The following is a 23457-nucleotide window of genomic DNA, read 5'->3' as shown; positions in this document are numbered from 1 at the left end:
GGCATGTGAAATGGTCTCACTGTTTGGGGAGGCTCTTTCACCACAAGTCAGTGTTAGAAACAGAAATTTTTGCAGTACAACTTCCTCTTCTGTCCTTGATTTGAATTCTAAGACGACTTTGTGTTCTTGGTATTTTAAGCTAGGCTATAGTGTAGTGTATTGATTCATATTTTAAATCACCTTTTTTTAAACACAAAATTGCAGGGTTTTTATCCCAGTTTGAGTTTTGCATATTCAAAAAAGCATTTAAAAATTCTGAGATTATGGGGCCAGAGAGATATGCTGTCAATCTGGGCTTGATACTGGCATACACATGGATTCCCGTAGCCCATTAGAAATGATCCCTGATGGGGTATGGTGCCACCAGCAAGTCAACCTGTACCTGCGGGGCGAGTGCATCAGCAGCCAAATGATGCCTCCAGGCTTCCTGGTAATCCAAAATTGCTGCTGTGCCTTTGTCCAGACCCAAACAACTTGGAACCAACTTTCCCAAAACAGCCAAAAGTTAGGTATGTAGGAGCCATGCCCACAAATCACCTCCGGTTCAGCTATACAAGCTCACTTGTCAGCCTTATTTCAAAGACCCATAAATAAATTTTGAAAGAAATCAAAAACCATAGTTAATCTTGGACTCATGTATGTGAACAGACTGGGGCAAATCAGAGGAACGACAGGTCTTTCTGGTGCCCCCGGCAGCCACTTGTTCCCACAATCCTAAATGACCACCATATCCCCTGCCTGACTCCTTCGTCTCAGGACAGACCTCACTGTATCACTGTATCACTGTCATCCCGTTGCTCATTGATTTGTTCGAGCGGCCACCAGTAACGACAGACCTCACTGAGATATAATCTGCTGAAAATTCTGCTATGTAGGTTTTGTGACTGAAATCTCCAGGCTTTCTCAGAGTCAGGATGGGCTATCTTCCCCTCACTTCCCTATACTCCTTCAAGCTCTGGCAGTCATCCCCACAAACCAACTCTAGCACCACCATGAAAGTTCTACTACCAGCCTTACTTCAGAGACCCATAAATAAATCTCAAAAGAGAATAAAAGTCACAGTTAATCTCGGGCCCATGCAAGGCTGAACAGACAGGGATAAATCGGAGGTTAGCCTAACGCTTGCGCAAGCAGAGTCTCAAAGCAGCTGCTTGCTTCCACAATCCAAAATCACTGCTATACCCCCAGCTTGACTCCACAATCTCAGGATGTACCTCGCCAAGACAAAATCTGCTGAAAATTCTGGTATGTGGGTTTTGTGACTGATATCTCCAGTCTATCTTGGGGTCAGAATAGACTACCTCCTCCATACCTCCCTTTATTTCTGGAAACCTCAGCAGTCACAATATCCACAACCCAAAGCTGCCACCCAATTAAAAGATACTCCAGTCTTACTGTCCAGATAAAAATACTGAATGCCCTGAACAAATATGATGACCTCTTAGTTTCTGTTTTGCAAACCACAATGCACAAAAGGAAAAGGAGAGAGTAAGAAGGAAAGTGCCTCTCATAGAGGGAGGCTGAGGGTAGGAGGTGGGGTGTGGGGATGGTAGGAGGATAACAGGGGACATTGGTGGTGGGAAATATACATTGGTGGAGGGATGGATGCTGGATCATTATGTGACTGAAACCCAGTTACGAACAGCTTTGTAATGGTCTATTTCATGCATATTCAATTTTTAAAAGTTATTAGAAAAAATAGTAACGTGGAGTTAATGCCCATTTCAGTCAGCTGAATCATAACTGAATAAATAGCAGTACTCCTACCTCAAAAAAATGATCCCTGAGGGGCTGGAGAAATAGCACAGCAGGTAGGGCATTTGCCTTGCACTCAGCCAACCCGGGTTCGATTCCCAGCATCCCATATGATCCCCTGAGTACTGCCAGGAGTGATTCCTGAGTGCAGAGCCAAGAGTAACTCCTGTGCATCGCCAGGTGTAATCCAAAAAGAAAAAAAAAAAAGATCCCTGAGCACATAGCCAGGAGTAAGCCTTGAGAACTGTCTAGTATGGTCCACAAACAATACAATTCTGGGGTTTATCCAGAAAATTCAAGCTTCTCTTCTTATATGTGTGTTCTCCTAATTTTTCTTTGAAGAAAACTATTGAAAAGGCTTATGCAAAAAGCGTATTACACTCACCTAATAGGTACATTAGTATTTATTATATAACTTTATATAACTTATTATATAACTTTATGCTAAAGAACTTCTAGCTAAGAACTCTGGAAAGCTAACTGCATACCAGATACTGAACTATACATTTCATATCTGGTGAATCATTTGCCACCTAAAACAAACCTAGCAAGCACAGAAACTAATATTACTTCTCATTTTATAGTTGTATAAATTAGGGTGAATGAATGTATAAATTAGGCACAGAGAGTCTCTTGCCCATGAGCCTGGCTGTCTTCCCAGGGCCTCCTCAGAGGGGATGGGCTCCAGTTTCCCTCCCCGCCCCGAGCAGAGTTCCTGGTAGCCGAAGACCTCTGGAGCCTAGCCACAACCATGCTCAAGGCCCCTCTTCACATGTTCAGATGAGCCTCACGCATGAAGGAACCGGCAGAGGAACCCAGGTGTGTGGGACCCGGGGCTGAGACCTCCAAGGATGCTCAGATCGGAACTGGGCCTCCTCCACCCAGATTTCTGGCTTCCCAGTAGCTAGGCGGTCACACCCAGGGACTGCCCCCGGTGCCTTGTAATCCTGTCAAGGGCCTGCATCCAGAGACTTAAAAGCAAGCTCCTGAAAGCATGCTGCTGCAAAGCGGCTGCAAGATATCTTATAGCCTACTTCTCTCTCTGGGAGAACCTGGCAAACTACTGGGAGTTTCCTGCCCGCATGGGAGAGCCTCGCAAGGGTATGCCAAAACCAGTAACAATCTGGGTTTCATACCCCTGACCCTGAAAGAGCCTCCAGTATGGCATCGTTGGAAGGACGAGTAGAGAGAGGCTTCTAAAATCTCAGGGCTTGGACGAATGGAGACATTACTGAGACCACTCGAGAAATTTGACAATCAATGCAATGATGATGATGATGGTAAATTAGGGTTTGAAGCTACTATTATATTTTTATGTATAAATTTTCATATCTTAGAATTATTATTAGCTCATGTTCTATCCAACTCTATGAAATAAGGAAACCTGTCTAATGCCATAGTGTCATCATGCATATTAACACACCCATTATAAAAGTTTCCTTAGAATTAAAAAGAATTTATTACAATTTGTGATTAATTTAAAGCAGGGTTAAGACAAAACAACCATAATATTCTATAGTTCACTGTTTTCATGAGCAGAGAATCCTTTCAGGAGTTATCTAATATGCAAGTAAAGATTGATCCTTAATGAGGATCCATTGAGAAGAGGACAATATTCATGAGAACATACCTCATTAGAGACTTCTTTTTCCTACTTATATCACTTGGGATCTAGCTATTAGATCTGTGGTCGTAGAGTATTTATTCATTGTTAGTAATCCATGATGTTTCCTAATTTCCTGGTTTCCTATAAGATAAAAAATATATGCATTAGAACACTCTATTAGAACATCTCACTAAAAAGTCGTGTTTTCAGGCTCCTAATTTTATGTGAGCAAGTTCATGGGCCATGAGAAATATTCTATATCTCCATATCTAGAAGAAATAATTTTATGTTTATGTCCTGACAAGGCTTATGCAAAAAGGGTATTGCACTCACCTAGTATCCATTGTATAATTTTATACAAAAGTTCAATGCTTCTGTGTCATATTGAATTCCTTTGGCATTCCTTTGTAATGAGGTCATTTGCAAAATAGATTTAACCACATCAGCTTTGGATAATGCATTGTCACTGTCACTGTCATCCCATTGCTCATTGATTTGCTCGAGAGGGCACCAGTAACGTGTCCATTATGAGACTTGCTGTTACTGTTTTTGGCATAACAAATATGCCACAGGTAGTTTGCCAGGCTCTGCTGAGCGGGCAGGATACTCTCAGTCGCTTGCCTAGCTGTCTGAGAGGGGTGGAGGAATCGAACCCAGGTCGACCACATGAAAGGCAAACGCCCTACCTCTGTGCTATCACTCCAGCCCCGGATAATACATTATGTTTTAATATTTCATTTTATCAATCATTATAAGTTTGAGACTGTGTATCTCAACATGGGGGATAGTTTTCGCCATAAGGAATATATGACAATCTCTGGATATATTTATACTTCATAAACAGCGGTTAGGGCATTTGTCTTGCACACACCAACCCGGGTTCGATTCCTCTGCCACTCTTGGAGAGCCCGGCATGCTACCGAGAGTATTTCGCCCGCAAGGCAGAGCCTGGCAAGCTACCCATGGCGTATTCAATATGCCAAAAACAGTAACAGCAAGTCTCATAATGGACACGTTACTGGTGCCCACTCGAGCAAATCGATGAGTAACGGGATGACAGTGACAGTGACAGCATAGAGAACAGCAAAGCCACCAACGTTCAAGTATTCTGATAAACATCCCCTTGTGCATAGGAATCCCCAGGAACAAAATTATTAGAATCAAAGTTCAAAATATCAAGTTTAAGAAATCTCGGCATAGGAAAAGCCCTCTGGAAAACATCAACTTGTTTTTACTTATGCTTAAAATTAGACTATCCACCTAGAGATTATCATCATGCTTTAACATTTTATTAATTTAATAGTGCTTTTACACTTCTTCATTATTTTAAATTACATTTCCTGTATTCCCTGCCTCTAGAAAGAATTGTTCAGTTCTATAAAGAGAATATGAAGACAGACCTTTGGGACAGTAATCTTCAGTAAAACTGATCTATGCTTCAGGCACAATAAACAGCAGGAATCTGAGTATTATTGCTCTAAATATTCCAAGTATCTAGCTCATGGAAGCATAAAAAAGATCAAGAATATTAACAATGACAGATTATTTGGAGGCTCTAGTAGCCAAAGTACCTGTCAATCCTGTCCCAGATTTGTCCCAGAAGTCAGAAACATCCATGGGTGCTGCCACTCCATTGCCTATGTAACAGAGGATGATGAAAAGCCAAATGAAAATATTACCACAGTTGAGATTTAAAAGAAGGCAATTAATGAATGATGTGTTAGTTTCAAATGAGATCTTCACATTGATGGAAGACATTGTTCCAAGCCAATATCTGAGCTTCTGCCAGTTCAACCGAATGCAATGAAAGAAGGAGATGAGGGATTAGAGAAAGCAAAGCGGACAGATGGCAATTTGTGAAGAGTTGAATCAACATAAATTATATCTCATCACTGAGCTTAGAAAAGGGAGGATCTGATCCAATGCTCACTCACCACTGAGATAGTGAGCATGCCAGCCTACTGCAGACCGACCACCGGGCAGCTTTCAAAGATGAATACAAGCACAAAGATGGAGAAAGATCCTTTTGTTAGAAAGCTTCATGCATTGCAGCTCATGGGAGGAAATCTATAGTAACAACATGATTAGTAAAATTAACGTGACTTCAGGATGTTAGAACTTATAGATTACAGACTACAGAAAATGAGAAGAAAATGCTGTTAACAAGACATGGCTAATAGATAGACACTAGATATAAGCATCTATATGACTAGACAATTTGAAGAAAGTTCCTAGACTCAAGTTCAAAATCTACTTGTTTAATAGTTTAAAATAGCTATTTTCTTTCTGATACTGTTTAGTGGAAGAATTGGGAGGGAAGAGAGATATTGGCACTGCTTAGGGAGAAGGGTGTTCAAACATACTTCTAGTGCCATTCAGCACTGGGATCTAACCCAGGCCTCACACCAGCAAGGTATATGCTTTTACTACTAAAGTCATGTGTTTGGCCCCTGAAATAACATTATCAAATGTCTAATTTTCTTCATTTGTATCACCTGTTGTCCCATAGCTCATTGATTTGCTTGATCGGGCACCAGTAAGGTCTCCATTCATCCCTGTCGAGTGCTAGTGTAGCCCAATGATGTCTGTTTGTTCCAGGAACACGAAGAGCATCAAACCATTCAGGGTCTTGACAAAGAAGTCAGACCCTCTTGTAGGTGGGTGGCCAGGCGTTATTTTGACATCCCATGGAATCCAGTCAGTAACAGCTCTATTCCAGTGGCAATCTCTAAATCGCATTACGTGTCCTCCCATCTGATTTTTGATTCCTTCATTCTAATTTTCTAATTGGGAAGAATTCATTTAAATCATATACAAAATATTCAAATGCTCTATTTTTATCCTCTTCCACTGAACTTTACTTCTTAGGATAAATGCTAATTTTCAATTTTTTATAGCTATCAAGAAAATTAAAAATCAACCTGTTAGTCGACTAATATGCTATAACATACAATATAAAGTAATCAAGGTATTGTTAGGGGTGGCAGATCTCTGCCCAGGGGAGGCTCGGAGAAACAAAAGAACAAAACCAAGACAACTCTTTCTGCAAACGCACGGGGTTTATTCAAGCCAATATAGCTATATCGGGACCTTCAACTGTGCCTGAAAAGCGGCAAAGCAGAAGGCCCCAAACTCAAAAAGTGAGCTGTTTTTATACCCTTTTGGAGGAAAAAGGAAAATCACACATATCCAGCATCAAAGGGAATCACACCTTATTGGATCTAAGGGAAATCACACCTATAGATCAAAGGGGATCACAGATAGGTCACTTCATTTGCTTATCTCAACATTTGTTGACTGTTAACTGTTTCCCTGCAAATGTTTGCTTACAGTTCCTAGGGCAGTTTGTTGGCCCATTTGGTGACAGTTTCCTGCCCAGCGGAAGGTAGGTCTCGAAAACATCTTTCAAAGCAGCCAAGCATTTACAAAGGCAAATTTAACCCTTAACCTGCCCTCCTCTTCAGTATAGGTTTAGGAATGAAGTCATGGCTACTATAGTTTTGGGGGTTATGTATAAAAAAGAAAAAAAAATGTCACTCATGAGACCCAGCACTGCTAGAAAAGGATATATGAATTCAAATATGAGAAATAGCAGTCACATATTTTTGAAATATTTTGAAACAAAAATCTTTTAACAATATTTCTGAGTAAAGAGCTTTTGTTATTTAAATAGTTTGCTTTACTTAAAAGTTTCCTTAATGAAGTTTTCTTTCGGGTATTGAACCATGCAAACAATCTAGTACAAATTATTAGACCAGCAGATGGCACTAAGAGAAAAACCAACTGTACTTGAGATATTTCAAAGGTTTTATTATAGATTGGGAAAATTCAAAAGTTAAAATATATTTTCGTTACATATAGAAGAGCACAGAAATAGATTTTAAAGAAAACAAACAATATAGGCTTATAATATGGACTACTTTCCCTCCTATTTTGAAGTTTTATTGACTATTATTCAAACATGCTTATAAATCTTGATTATTTTGAACCTCAAAATATATTCTCACCTCCATTAAAACAATGATATAGTAATGAGACCAAAATTTCTCAGATTGGAAAGCAGGTTGGCCGAGCACACCTAGGATGCCAACAGCTTATCAATGGGGCTGCCTTTCGCAAGGGGCAATTTGGTCATTCAGAAAAATTGGGGTTTCTCTCCTGTACAATATCAACATTTGAGGATTTGATACAGGACAAATGATTGCCAAGGAAAAATTGTATTTAATATTTAATGAAGTCATCCTCGACTGGTTACATGGCAGATGTGTTTTACTTAGTAGAACATTGGGAAGAAAATGTACAAGCAAAGATATGGGAAATAATTAGGCATCTTCATGGACACTCCCTTTAGGCATCTCTGAACTATGGTACACAAAGTAGAAATAAAATAGAGGAAGCATTTTTGTTCAAAAGTGCAAGAAATTATTTTACTCTTTTTTAGCTACAAGCATACATTGTTTGTTTAGCTACTTCCAGCTCTCTTTTATCACCTTTTTTCAAGATGAGTTCTATAATACATTCAGGACTTACATAGGAACAGTAAATTCTACATTCATACAGGACTTACACAGGAACAATAATGCATACTTGAGTGGAGTGAAAAGAGAAGAGCAGACCGCCTTGTGAGGACATGGAGTGGGTCACTTATTTTAGTTCCTAGAAAACACTAATAATCATCTTGGTTTTTATTGTAAAGGCACATTCTTTTCTGTTTTGGAAATTTCTGGTACTAAAGGGTAAGATTTTTGCCAAGTACTCTTGAGCTTCTCCAATACTTTGTGCTCTTCAGAGTTTTAACTTAGTAAATAGATAAAATTTTGTCAGGTAACAAGCTGTAAAATCAAGAGAAAGAACATAAATTTGGAGAGTCAAAAAGTCATTTTCCCCCTTATGTTAAATGCATATGCTGATGTGAATTGGCAGAGGAAGGTTGACCTAGGGAGTGGGGAAGTAAATGACACCAGTAAAGCATTATGCAATGACTTTAAAGAGTGCTTCTTTCTGTGCATCAGATTGTATGATTTGAGTCTTATATGCAACTGTGTCAAAACAAATCTGCATAATGTAGAACTAATTCCAAATTTTCTCTATCTATTGAGATATTGTTTATGATTTACAATACTATTAATGATAATTTCATGCACATAACAATTCAACTTTTTTAGGATGCTGATTTTAAAACCTATATACCTCAGCAGAACTCAATTACATTCGTTGTATTCTTCTGTAAACAGTCTATAAATTTTTCAACGTTTCAAGACTAGATCATGTAGTCCCATGGCATAGAAGGCTGTGTGTGTATCTGTGTGTGTGAATTATACTTATTAAATTTCCTTTATCCAACAATGTTAGAGATTGGTTATTAAAGATGCTTAATTGGTTACCTGAGTTGTGCTAGATTTATGATATGGTAAGTACATGAGCTCTTAAGTACATAACAAGTAAGCACTGTGGAGCCAATCACTTTGGAGCTTATACGTTAATAAAGGCAACTTCTCAGCTATCAAAATATGAGAACAAATCAAACCCCAAACAAAAAAAAAATGACATAGGAAACTTAAAATGGACTTGGACATAGCCAGTTCCCAGAAGCTGGGATTTTCCTGGAGATAGATGACTCAGCCAGCAGCAGATTGGCATGTGAGGCTAGGACTCTGACAGAGGAAATGGATAAATTTGGAGAAAGACATGCTTCCTTATAAAAAACTAACCACGCTGAAGGGCTTGTGCACTCTCAGGCTCTCCAGGAGGCTCTGTCTCACCGCCCGTGTTCGGTGCTCTAAAAGTTCTGTGTATGGGCTGGATTGGGACAGCTGTTGGCCAAGGATAGGCGAAGAAAAACCCAGGACCAAGCTGGTTGCTGATCAGTTACCTTTATTCAATCTTCCATCCTTCTCATCTCCCGCACTCCTAGCTCTGTCCTCTCTGGATCTACCACAGCCCCCCTATCTCTCTCCCTCTTTTTCTCTCTTGCCCTTGCCCCTAAACTACACACAGCCAGGTAGCAAAATCAACATAAGAAAGCCTTTCCTGAGGCCCATCAGGTTCAAAGGGAACACAACCTAGAGGCATTCCAAAGCCTTTCCTGACTGCCAGTAGGCAAAATACCTCTTAAAGGGTTTTTCTCCTTTCCTTAATCCAAACACTCATTAACATCTTAATACTAGTTATTTTTTTTAATTTTAAAATTTATTTATTTTTAATTAGAGAATCACCGTGAGGGTACAGTTACAGATTTATACACTTTTGTGCTTATACTTCCCTCCTACAAAGTTTGGGAACCCATCCCTTCACCAGTGCCCATTCTCCACCACCCGTAAACCCAGCGTCCCTCCCACCCTCCCCAATCCCATCTCCCCCCCACCCCACCCTGCCACTATGGCAAGGCATTCCCTTCTGTTCTCTCTCTCTAATTAGCTGTTGTGGTTTGCAATAAAGGTGTTGAGTGGCCACTGTACTCAGTCTCTAGCCCTCATTCAGCCCGCAACTCCCTTCCCCGACATGGCCTTCGACTACAATGTAGTTGGTGATCGCTTCTCTGAGTTGCCCTTTCCCCGGAACGTGAGGCCAGCCTGGAAGCCATGGAGTCAACCTCCTGGTACTTATTTCTACAGTTCTTGGGTGTTAGTCTCCCACTCTGTTATTCTATATACCATAGATGAGTGCAATCTTTCTATGTCTGTCTCTCTCTTTCTGACTCATTTCACTCAGCATGAAACTTTTCATGCCCATCCACTTAACTACAAAATTCTTGACTTCCTTTTTTCTAACAGCTGCATAGTATTCCATTGTATAGATGTAGCAAAGTTTCCTCAACCAGTCATCCGTTCTGGGGCATTCGGGTTTTTTCCAGATTCTGGCTATTGTAAACAGTGCTGCGATGAACATACATGTGCAGATGTTGTTTCGATTGTACTTTTTTGCCTCTCTGGGATATATTCCCAGCAGTGGTATTGCTGGATCAAATGGGAATTCAATATCTAATTTTTTGAGAGTCGTCCAAATTGTTTTCCAGAAGGGCTGAACCAGTGGGCATTCCCACCAGCAGTGAAGAAGGGTCCCTTTCTCCCCACATCCTCTCCAACAGCGGTTGCTTTTGTTCTTTTGGATGTGTGCTAGTCTCTGTGGTGTGAGGTGGTATCTCATGGTTGTTTTGATCTGCATCTCTCTGATGATTAGTGATGCAGAGCACTTTTTCATGTGCCTTTTGGCCATTCGTATTTCTTCCTTGGTAAAGTTTCTGTTCATTTCTTCGCCCCATTTTTTTGATGGGGTTGGATGTTTTCTTCTTGTAGAGTTCAACCAGTGCTTTATATACCATTGATATCAACCCCTTATCTGATGGGTATTGTGTAAATATCCTTTCCCATTCTGTGGATAGTCTTTGGATTCTGGTCACTGTATCTCTTGCGGTGCAGAAGCTTTTTAGTTTAATGTAGTCCCATTTGTTGATCTCTGTTTTTACTAGATTGCTTAGTTCCGTGTCACCTTTGAAGATACCTTTATCTTCAATATCGTGGAGGGTTTCGCCGACCTTGTCTTCAATGTACCTTATGGTTTGTGGTCTAATGTTGAGGTCTACTTTTTGGATCATTCCAGCATTTGTCTGTGACCAAGCTCTTAACTTACAGTTAAGCATTAGGCACTTTGGCCAGGCCCATCTCGATGCCAGGGTAGCACACAACTCACTGCTTGCCCTGGGTCCTTCTCATCCCTAGTCGGGACCCTGCTTTTGGGGGTGCTAGGGAGTAAGGGCAGCTGAGGCTTAGGTCAAGAGAACAGATACCCTGGAGGAAAATATCATGTAAAGTCAAATGACTCCCAGGTTACAAAAGCATAGCATTTGCTAAGTCTTTCTGTGTCCATACAAAAAAGACATTGCTCTGAATAAACTATGCAAAGGACTCAAGGAGAAGAGAAAAACAATATTTACAAGTCCACAGAACACTAAGAAAGAAGCTACAAATAAACACAGAGGAATGGGAGCACTGTGATTGGAGTAACCCAATAAACCTAAACTACCTGAGGCTATGTTATCCTACACTTCCTGGGGAGGAAATCCAAGAACCCAGAACCCTGAGGATTATGTGGACAAAGACAGTCTGACTAAACTGTACTAAATTAGTTTAAAAATGATCATGAACACAAGGTAAAAAATTTCCCACAAATGAAACCCTCTAAAATCTAGGCTCTTCTTTTTCCTGGCAAACACTTCAGATTATCAAGTGCTAAAATCTGGAATGAAAGATATCTCTCTCACTAAAATATAAAATGTTATCACTTCACCTTCCTATATTAATGCTGTTGTGATGACTAGAGGTCACACTCATTTTGTTGTAGTGATCCCACACTTCAGTGGTGGAGCTCAGTGAGGTCCACACATCCGATTGAGGGGCTTGCAGTGGTATTTTCTGCAAGCCACACTCCTTTAGTGGTGGTTCTTGCACATATGCTTGCTGGGAGTCACACCGTGCTCACACATGTGTTCATGTGTCATTGCACAAATGCTCATGGTTATGATGCTGCTGGGGCTTGCTCCCTTTACGTAGGATTCTCACACACATCTGACTGCAGTGTGGCCAGACTGACTTCAGCACTGAGATCACAGATTGCAGAGCTACCAAGCACACGCCACAGAGCTGCTGGGACATGTCGGGACACCCCCAGTGCATGTTGGAGGCACTGGAGATAGAACTTGATGTCTCACACTTTCAAGGCAGTTGCTTTAACCACTGAACCATCTCTCAGCCACCTAGAATCTTTAAAATGCTAGTAGGATCAAGGAGTTATCCAAAATAGGCTGTGGGGGAGAAAGGAAGATAAAATGAAAGGTCTCATATAGTTTAGTCATTGTTTGAGAGTTGATTAAGTAAAGCAGGGGCCAGAGTGATAGTACAGCATATAGGGAACCTGCATTGTACTGACTGATCTGAGTTCAATCTCTGGCACCCCATATGGTTCCCGAAGCCCATCAGGAGTGGTCTCTGAGCACAGAGCCAGGAGTACACCACTGGGTGTGGACCACAAACATTATTTATTTATTTGCTTTTTTTTGCTTTTATTTGCTTTTTTCACACCTGCACAGGGGTTACTCTTGGCTTTTCGCTCAGGAATTACTCCTGGCAGTGACCATATGGGTTGCTGGGAATCAAACCTGGGTCGGCCACATGCAAGGCAAACGCCCTACCCGCTGTGCTAGCACTCCAGCCCCCAAACATTATTTTTTAAAAGAAAGAAGGAAGAAAATTTGGGCTGGGAAATAACTCAGGGGGTTAATGCATATGGTTGATTTCCTGCCCAACACAACTTCCCAAGATTACCAAAAGCAACACCCCAATTAACTAATAATTATTTTATTATTTAAATTTAAAATATTCAAATTAAAAGGATTCTATATGCCTGGGAAAAAAATTAAGTTTCTGTATAGGTGAAAAGAGCAGCAAAAATACTATATAAAACCTATGAAATGCTATGGTATTACAGGAAAAAAAATATTTTTGAAATAAATTTAAAATAAATGACAAAATTTATTCTTCCTCTAATTTAACATTAAAATTATAACTTTAGGGTTAAAGGTTATAATTAAATGCTATCATTTAAGGTTAAGAGGATTGAAATAAAAACACTATCAGCATAAGAAACAAAAATTGAGGGGCTGGAGCAATAGCACAGCAGGTAGGGTATTTGCCTTGCATGTGGCCGACCCAGGTTCCATTCCCAACATCCCATATGGTCCCCTGAGCACCACCAGGAGTAATTCCTGAGTGCAAAGTCAGGAGTAACCCCTGTGCATCACTGGGTGTGACCCAAAAAGCAAAAAAAAAAAAAAATTGAGGCTAGGGAGTTAGTACAACAGGCAGGGCACTTGCTTTGCATGTGGCCTACCTGACCGGTTTTGATCCCCAACGCCACGCATGGTCCTCTGAGCACTCGAGAGTGATCCCTGAGTACAGAGCCAGGAGAAAGCCCTGAAAGTTGTGTGGCCCAAACCCCTCCACTTTCCCCCCCAAAAAAAGAAAAAAGAATTTTAAAAACCTAAAGTCTAAACCTAAAGTCCCAGAGGAAGTTGAATATAGAAAACGATCATAAAGATAAAAGGCACTGTAATGAAATAGAAAAGAATCAAGAAAGAAATAATGATAAGATTAAGCCCTTTGAAAAAGATTAATAAAACAGACAAGCTTCTAAAAAAGTTATTCAGGGACAGAGAGGACAAGAAATATTAGGATGAAAGGAAAAACTTCCAGATTAAGATTTGACAGGTAAGTACACAGACACCTACTTTTAAGTACTTTAATTTGAAATTTTAGGAGGAATGAATTAAGACTATAATATAGCCTATAGCAATGACTAGAAAATATAGAAACTATATATTATTTCTTCCCACATTTTCATTGAGGCACTGTGATTTGCAATGCGGTCACTGATTCAGAGTCTCTTGGTTCCTGCATCACACCCACCAGAGCGTTCTCAACTGCCCTAATAAGACTGAGTCAGTTGATAGAAATCTCACAAGAAACCTTCAGGCCCACACAAACTACTGGAGAATAAAGGTGAGTTTTATCTTAACACCTTGATAGAAATCTCACAAGAAAACTTCAGACCCCACACAAACTACTGGAGAATAAAGTGAATTTTATCTTAACACCAAAACCTAAAGTCAAGAAATAGAAAACACTTTAAAATTTCAAACACTGTCTTAGAAACAGAATCAATCTACACTTTTGAAAAAACATAAACGAAGGATCCTGAGGTGTGGCTCAGTTATAGAGTACATACCTGGCCTGTGTGAGGTCCAGAGTTTGACCCCCAACACTGAAAATTAATTAATAATAGTAGTAATAGAAGTCTGTGCCAGCTTGTCTGTTAAGACATGGGCACCTCCTTGTCTTAAACGTGTTTGCTAATTATTAGTGGATTTTGATTTGTCTTACTGTTTTGGTTGTTAGTGTTTCTTTATATGTGATTTCCGTCAGCACCACAATCAACTATATTCAGAAGTAACTGAATAAAGTATTGATTCAAACAATAATCTAGATCGTCTTCAAAATAATGATGAGCCAGAGAGATAGTACAGTGATTAAGTGCTGGTCTTACATGCAGCAGACTCTGCTAGGACCCCCAGTTTACATATGGCCTCCCAAGCACCACCAGGAGAGCACGGAACCAAGAATAAGCCCTGAGCACTGCCAAATGTAGCCCAAACCCTCTTCCCACTCACCCCTGAAAGAAGAAATAAGTTCAAAAAATAAGACTAAATAGTAAGAATGCCTGACTGCCCACCTACGAGATGGTCAGACTTCTTTATCAAGACCCTGAATGGTTTGAGGCTCTTTGTGTTCCTGGAGTGAGCAGACACCATTGGGCTACACTAGCATGCGACAGGGATGAATGGAGACATTACTGGTGCCCACTCGAGCAAATTGATGAGCAAAGGGATGACAAGTGATACAAGTACATTGAAGAAGCATGCAAGCGTAAGTGCTAAATGGGCAGGGGGCTAGGGAGCCATTAGGCTAGCGGTTTTAAAAAATAGGACCCCCTGGGCTGGAGACCTGCCTGGATGATCCTTGAGCAGAAAGCCAGGAGTAAGCCTTGAGTACACCTACATGGGGCCTCAAAGCAAAACAAACCAACGGGCACTGGTGGTGGTGGAGGGGGACATATGTATGTGTGTGATGTACATATGTGTATATATACACACATATATAGATTCTATTGCATAAATATGTAGATTACATATGTATAATACACACATGTATAATATGCAATCTTTATTCTCAGAGAGGTAGGTTACCAATTCAGGATAGGTTTAGAGTAATGACAAATTTAATTTCTTAATCCCAGCAGTTAACACAGACACCTTGATTCTGTAAACCATACAGTTTTGTTCTCTATGTGCTGTGTGGCATAGCTCACATTACATATTACAAACTGTAATCTGTATAGCTACCGTATAGTAACCAAGTTAAAATCAGAAATCTCTCTGGTTAAAATGAGATTTTAATATTGGAGTTTGTTTTAAATATTGCTATGTGCTATTTATAAGAAGTACTTATAAACCAAAGATAAGTAGTTGAAAATAAAGGAATGAATAAAGATATATTCAGGTAATATTAGCTAGATATTGCTGAATTTCTGTGCTATACCAATCTTGGTAGTAGAAGACATTACATAGTTTATTTCCTTTAGTTTTTAAAACACTAAACATGCTAGTGATTTTCTCACATTTGATGTAGAAGCAAACTAAAATCAGAATAGTTAAATAATGTATACAGTTACCAAACTATACTGATGCCTTTTGATCCACGCATCAATCCAGGGATCCAATATAAGGAGTAAGGAGATAATTTCATTGTAACGTGTGTGTGTGCTTGACATGACAGAACTTATTACCTTCATAGGAAACAACAAAGATAACAGTAAAAACACATTTAGTGTCTTACACCTATACATATAAAAGATTTTTATGTTTAATTTCGAATAAACCACTTAGGTGAATCATCAAACTTCTATAACAGCAATATCCTCAAATATTAGACAGTTTCTAAGTTCTCATTGTTTGTAATAATAACTTCATAATTATATAAATGCTTATGAAGTTCACAATGCCTACTTCACACGACTGTTGAAAATAAAATGATATGGCATGTAATCTCATAATTTTGGTCAGATTGTAAGTGATCAGTAAATACTAGGCAATATATTAGTACTGCATGTGAAATTCCATTCTGTTAAAGAATCAAATATATTTGCATGAATGAAGAATCAAATCTCTTTTCATCGTATTGTAAGTAGATTAACAAGACAGCAAACTCAACCTTGTATTTTTTTTTTAAGAACAAAATTTATTTTAAAACTGTCCTCAGTGTATCTGTTTTGTTCAAAGCCATGATGTGAAACAGAACGTCCTTGTGAACTGTGCTGTGTCCCGGCGGGCAGCAGAGGGCGCGAGAGGACTCTCGTGAGTGCCTCCGGGCGGACCCCACGGTGAGCTGTCCACGACCAGAACGGGTGAGAGACAAACCCCAGGATAGAAACAAACAAGCAAGCAAAAAAGATGTTTTGTCACCAAAAAACATACGTACACCTTGGGAGCCACTGATGTCAGGGCCGTACTGTTTTTGATCAGACTCACTGAGGGCGGATGCGGGCGTTTTTCCAGCTCCCTAAGGAGCCTAATGTGTGGCCAGGGTGGTCATCCCTCACGCATACTCAGAAACTGAACACCGCTGGCCCCAGGTGCCATGCAGGATCGGGAGAAGAAACGCCTGTTGTCTCATTTCCTCAAAAACATGGTCTGTTCCTTGGTGGGATCTCAGGAGCCCTGGACACTGCCTGGGTGAGCCCCTTCCCTCCTGCCCTTAGAATCTTCTCCGGGAAAGACCAGGGTGCAGAGTCTCCTCTTGCATCCCCGAGAGCGCAGGAGGGCTAGGATCCAGGAGTCTGACCCCCGTCAGACCACTCAGACCACAGCCAACCCTCCCCCGAGATGTTCTGCATGATCCCCACTGAGTGCAGATCGCTTATTGCACCTAGACCGAAGCCTGCAAAAAGCTGGTGAGGAAGCTTCTTACCTGCAGACTTCACTGCAGGGAGCTCCCAACCAGCTCTATTGTGTGCACCAGAGAATGGCTCCTGGAGGTTAGGCTGGGGAGAAGGGAGCCTGCCATCTGATTTCTCGAGCTGCACAACTTTGAGGAGGGAGAAAAGATTAAGAACATCAGCTTCCAAGATTGCTGCCTCGGATCTGTGCCCTTCATTCACTGTGGGCCTCATGCCACATTCCTGTTGGTGCTCAACATCTTACTGACCTGAAGTAAGATCAGGATGCAAACATTCTAAGGATGGAACCCCGACCTTCTCCCAGTGCTTGCTGTGGCTAGAGAAGCAATCTCCTCCAAGGATTTCCAGAGGATTGAATGTGGAATGCAAGAAGAATAGGACCGCATAATAGCATAGGCCAGAGTCCCATTTCCATACCATTTTTTTGTTTGTATTTTTGCCACATTTGATGTAGCTCAGGGCTTACTTCTGGCCCTGCACTCAGGGATCACTCCTGACAGACTCAGGAAACCCCATAGGGTGCCAGAAATGGAACCAGGTTAGCAGTGTTCAAGGCAAACACCCTACCCACTGTACTATTGCTCTGACTCCTCTACACTGTTATTTTTTAAATTTTATTGAATCACCATGAGATAGTTACAAGCTTTCATGTTTGGGTTAAAATCACACAATGATAAAACACCCATCCCTCCATCACTGCACATTCCCCACCACCAATATCCCTGGTATATTCCCCTCTCCCACCCTCCCCCTGCCTCCATGGCAGACAATATCCCCATACTCTCTTCCTACTTTTGGGCATTACGGCTTGCAACACAGACACTGAGAGGTCATCCTGTTTGGTCCATTATCCACTTTTGGCACGAATCTCCAATCCCGACTGAGTCCTCCAGCCATCATTTTCTTAGTGATCCATTCTCTATTCCATCTGCCTTCTCTCCTCCGCTCATGAAGCAGGCTTGCAGCTATGGGGCAATCCTTCTGGTCCTTGTTATCTACTGTCCTTGTGTGTCAGCCTCATGTGATGTTATTCTATACTCCACAAATGATATCACTTGTATCACTTGTAGTCTCATTGATCTTTGATTTGCTCGAGCGGGAGCCAGTAACGTATCCATTTGTCCTTATCGTGAGCTAGTGCAGCCCAATGATATCTGCTCGCTCCAGGAACAGGAAGAGCCTCAAATTGTTCATTAAGGGATTTGATGAAGAAATCTGACCATCTAGTTGGTGGATGGCCACAAGGTTTTCTGACGTCCTGTGGAATCCAGTCAGTAACAGCTCTAGTCCAGCGGTCGTCTCTGAATCGCATTACATGACCAGCCCATCTGATTTTCGATGCCTTGGCAAACGAGACAGCATCCCTGATTTTTGACCGTTGACGGAGGTCAGAACTCTGGATTCCTTCTCTCACTTGAGTGAGACATGATATTCCCAGCATAGCTCTTTCAATTCCTCTTTGGGATACCCTAATGGCATTCTCATCCTGTTTGCGTAGGGTCCAGGTCTCTGAGGCATATGTTAGTGCAGGAAGAACAGTGGAATCAAAAAGATGTGCCTGGAGTTGGAGGTTCTTCGTTCTCTTAACCACCTCTTCGACACTCTTGAATGCATTCCATGCTGCTCTCTTCCTCCTGAGCAGTTCTGGCACCAAGTTGTTCCTCATGTTGATTTCTCGACCCAGGTACACATAGCTGCTGCATTTGGAGATGTTTGTTCCATTGAGAGCAAATGGAGCTTCAGGGACGAGTTTGTTTTTCATGAACATCGTCTTGTTGAGATTCAGCTGCAATCCAACCTTTTCACGCTCGTGGTTGAAGTTGGCCAGCATTTGTGCCACTTGGCTAATGTTTGGTGTTATGAGAACGATGTCATCAGTGAAGTGGAGGTGGTGTAATTGCCGACCGTCTATCTTCACTCCCATTCCTTCCCATTCCAGTCATCGCATGATGTTTTCAAGGGCGGCACTGAAGAGTTTCAGTGAAATGGTATCAACTATCCAGCCACCGCCACCTCCAGCTTGCTCTCCGGACACTTGGGCCAAACCTCACGCTCCAGTGATGCCCCGAAAAGCCAGGTAAGCAGAACTTTGCGACCTTAGCTCTAGGTTCAATGAGACCTGGAAACAAGATCCTTTGTCTGCCTCCTCCAATCTCCGGCATCTGAGGGAGGGGTCCAACCCAGACGCCCCACCCTACCCAAGATAAATACTTCACTGGCCAACCCCCACTACATCCACTACCCAGCCACCGCCACCCTCCAGATTGCTCTCCGGACCGCGAGGCCGATTTGCGGCCACACAATACACCATAACACACTTTAATACCTATTATTCCCGCATCATATTTGATAGGGTTCAAATTTGGTGTGAACCATGGTAACACCTCTAAGGGCGATTGGAGGCCGGCCTAAATGCCTTCATCCCTCTCGGAGAGCCCGGCAAGCTACCGAGAGTATTGTGCCCACACGACAGAGCCTAGCAAGCTACCCGTCATGTATTCAATATGCCAACAACAGTAACAACAATTGGCCTCATTCACCTGTCACGGAAAGAGCCCCCAATACGGCAGCATTAAGAAAGATGAGCAGGGGCTGGAGCAATAGCCCATCGGGTAGGGCGTTTGCCTTGCACTCGGCCGACCCAGGTTCAATTCCCAGCATCCCATATGATCCCCCAAGCACCACCAGGGGTAATTCCTGAGTGCATGAGCCAGGAGTAATCCTGTGTATCACTGGGTGTGATGCACAAAGAAAAAAAAATAGATGAGAAAAGAGAGGCTGAAAAAATCTCGGGGACAAACTAGACTGCCAAAATGAAGAAAGACTAAAATGATTGTTTGTACTTTCAACACATGGACAGTGGCATCAGAAGCATCCATCGAGGATCTGATGGTACAAGCACAGAAGATCAAGCACGACATCATTGGACTGATCGAAACAAGGAGACATCAATCATATCATGCCATTTTCAACACTGGAGAAGAATTGTTCCTCGGAACATGTGACAACAGAGGTGTTGGTGGCGTTGGTGTCCTTGTCCATACAAACTTGGCCATGAGCATCGATTCATTCAAATGCCTAACAACCCAAATTGGACGATTACGCTTGAATAGATGTGGCTCACTGCCTGCAGTTTCTATCTTCATCGTCTACGCACCAACTTCCAACTACGATGAAGAAGAAATTGAGAGGTTCTACATGGAACTGGAGAAGATCTATAAAGAAGACCACACCTTCTACAAGATCATTGTTGGTGATTTTAATGCCAAGATAGGTCCGAGAAGGTCACCCGAAGAACTCCACATTGGGACACAGGGCCGAGAATGGAACAACCAGGGTGAGAGACTGTCTGAATTCATCATGTTGACCAAGACCATCCATGGTAACTCACAGTTTCAGAAGGCCGAATCTAAATGCTGGACATAGGAGCCTTCCAGTGGACAGTTCCACAATGAAATTGACCACATCATATTCAATCGAAGGTTTTTTGTTTGTTTGTTTGTTTGTTTGCTTTTTGGGTCACACCTGGCGATGCACAGGGGTTATTCCTGGCTCATGCACTCAGGAATTACCCCTGCCCGTGCTCAGGGGACCATATGGGATGCTGGGATTTGAACCCAGGTCGGCCACGTGCAAGGCAAACGCCCTACCCGATGTGCTATCTCTCCAGCCCCCCCCCCCTTTTTTTTTTTGCAATCGAAGGCTTTGCCTGATATCGCTGTCGTCCCAAAATTCCAAACAGGATCAGACCAACATCTCCTTCGTGCGAAATTCTACTTCACAGAGCGGGGAGAAAAGTCTGCAAAATTTAAGTCTAAGAAGACAACTCCCAGAATGACCACCAACTGGGAGCTCTTTGGCACTATTGCAGCAACGTGGGAAGATGCCGTCCTTGACAATATTGACGACGAGGAATACGATCGACTGGTTCAGCACCTCCATGTCTGTGCGAAGAATGCCGAGAGTGAGAAAGCCACAAATGATATACTGTTTCTTTTTCCTATTATCTTTCCTTAAACATACACAATTGCTACTGAGTTAAAGAATGTCACTGCAGACAAAGCAATTGCTTTCAACGCTGACCGCTGACCTTTCCGAAGATCAAGTGGACCCTAGTTTAGAAAACACAGAGGGAAGGTAAGCTCTCTCCATAGCTTCAATGTCTATTGTTGAAGTATGTGCCAGCCCAAATACTCGTGACTTAAAATAGCCACTCGCTATTTCTCACTCTGCTGAGGAAGGTGCTAATTTTGTGGGTACAGCTAAGATTGCTGGGCCTTCCTGTCTACTTTATATGGCCTCATGGAGTTCGTGATAGACTCAGGGAAGCATCCCAAAGAACCTAGTAAATGGTCCCAGGGAGCACTGGCAGGAGCCAAAACATCTATGAAGACCATCAATCTGGAATATAAACATTTCCTTCATGTATTTAATTACTCAAGGCACCCACAAGGAGAACAGACCAATATATCAATGAAAGAAGAAGCAAATATTTGTGGACCATATTTTTTATATCAAAACATTTCTTATGCTGTACACAAATTGTCTGAGGAGTAAATTAATTATTAGTATAATAATGGGAACGTGGGTTTACCTGTGCTTTAAAGGCTATTTAGCAGCATCCCTGGCCTCCGTCCACTAGATGTCACTAGCTCACACATGCCTGTTGCAAAAGACCTATTCCCAGACACTGCCAATTGTCCCCAACAATGACAACACTACTCTAAAAGAGATGTTGATTTGATTGGGATGAGTTTTCTGGTACTTAGTATAAGCACTTATATGTTTTTCCCACAGCAACTCTAACTTAAAGGTATTTGTATATATTAATACCCCTATTTGTATATATTAATACCCCCATCTGGACTACATTTTTGTTTTATGGGGGCTGAGGGCCACACCTGATAGTGTCCAGGGACTGCTCTGGGATCAAGTTTGTGGGATTGCTCCCAGTGGTGTCTAGGGTACCAGGTCACTGTCACTGTCACTGTCATCCCGTTGCTCATCGATTTGTTCGAGCAGGCACCAGTAACATCTCTCATTGAGAGACTTATTGTTACTGTTTTTGGCATATCCAATACACACGGGTAGCTTGCCAGGCTCTGCCATGCGAGCTCCATACTCTTGGTAGCTTGCCGGGCTCTCTGAGAGGGGCGGAGGAATCGAACATGGGTTGGCCACATGAAAGGCGAAAGCCCAACCAATGTGCTATCACTCCAGCCCTACGGTACCAGGTAGTGCCAAGAAATGAACCCAGGTCTCCTGCATGCAAAGAATGCACTGTGCCCATTGAAATGTCTCTCAGGCCCACAGTCAAAATGAGTTTCTATTCCAATTCATGGATTTACTCTTTTATTAACTTTCTTAATTGAAGTTTCACGAGAGTTCAAGATGCCGCTTTGTCTAACGTTCACGATTTAAAGAAAGCCTTTGATTATATTGAGACTGAAGTGGTCATCTAAGCCCTAGCCAAACAGGGCATTCAAACTCAGTACATCAAGATTCTCTGCGAGCTGTATTATGGATTCACCACCAGGATCTCACCATTCTACAAGGAAGTGATCATTGACATAAAGAGAGGAGTTCAGCAGGGTGATACCATTTCACCAAAACGCTTCAGTGCCACCATCAAGAAAAAGCTTCAGTGCCACCCTCGAGAACGTCATGTGAGGACTGGAATGGGAAGGAATAAGAGTGAAGATAGACAATCAGCAACTACACCACCTAAGCTTCGCTGATGACATCATTCTAATAACACTAAACATTAGCCAACCGGCACAAATGCTGGCCGACTTCGACCGCAAGTGTGGAAAGGTCAGACTGCAGCTGAATCTCACCAAAACAATGTTCATGAAAAATGAACTACTCCCTGACATTCCATTTGCTCTTAATGAAATGAACATCTCAGCAAACAATGCAGCAGGTATGTGTACCTGGGTCGAGAACACAACATGAGGAACAACTTGGCGCCAGAACTGCACAGGAGGAAGAGAGCAGCATGGAACGCCTTTAAGAGCGTTGAAAAAGTGGTTAAGAGGACAAAGAACCTTTGGGTCTGGGCACATCTTTTTGATTCCACCGTTCTTCCTGCACTAACATATGCCTCAGAGATCTGGACCCTAAGCAAATAGGATGAGAATGCTATTCCGGTGTCACAAAGAGGAATCAAAAGAGCTATGGTTGGAGTATCACGTTTCACTCAAGTGAGAGAAGGAATCCAGAGTCCTGACCTCTGTCAAGGATCAAGAATCAGGGATGCTGTCTCGTTTGCCAAGGCGTCAAAAATCAGATGGGCCGGACACATAATGCAGTTCAGAGAAGACCGCTGGACTAGAGCTGTTGCCGACTGGATTCTACCGAATGTAAAAAGACTGAGTGGCTGCCCACCGAAAAGACGGCCAGACTTCTTTGTCAAAACCCTGAACGAACAGCTTGAGGCTCTTCCTGTTTCTGGAATGAGCAGATACGATTGGGCTACACTAGCATGCTACAGGGACAAACGGAGACATAACTGGCACCCGCTCGAGCAA

This window comes from Sorex araneus, chromosome 2 (assembly GCF_027595985.1).
Source record: "Sorex araneus isolate mSorAra2 chromosome 2, mSorAra2.pri, whole genome shotgun sequence".
NCBI classification, from domain to species: Eukaryota; Metazoa; Chordata; class Mammalia; order Eulipotyphla; family Soricidae; genus Sorex; species Sorex araneus.
The sequence above is the reverse complement of the archived record's forward strand: the minus strand, read 5'-3'. Positions refer to the sequence as shown.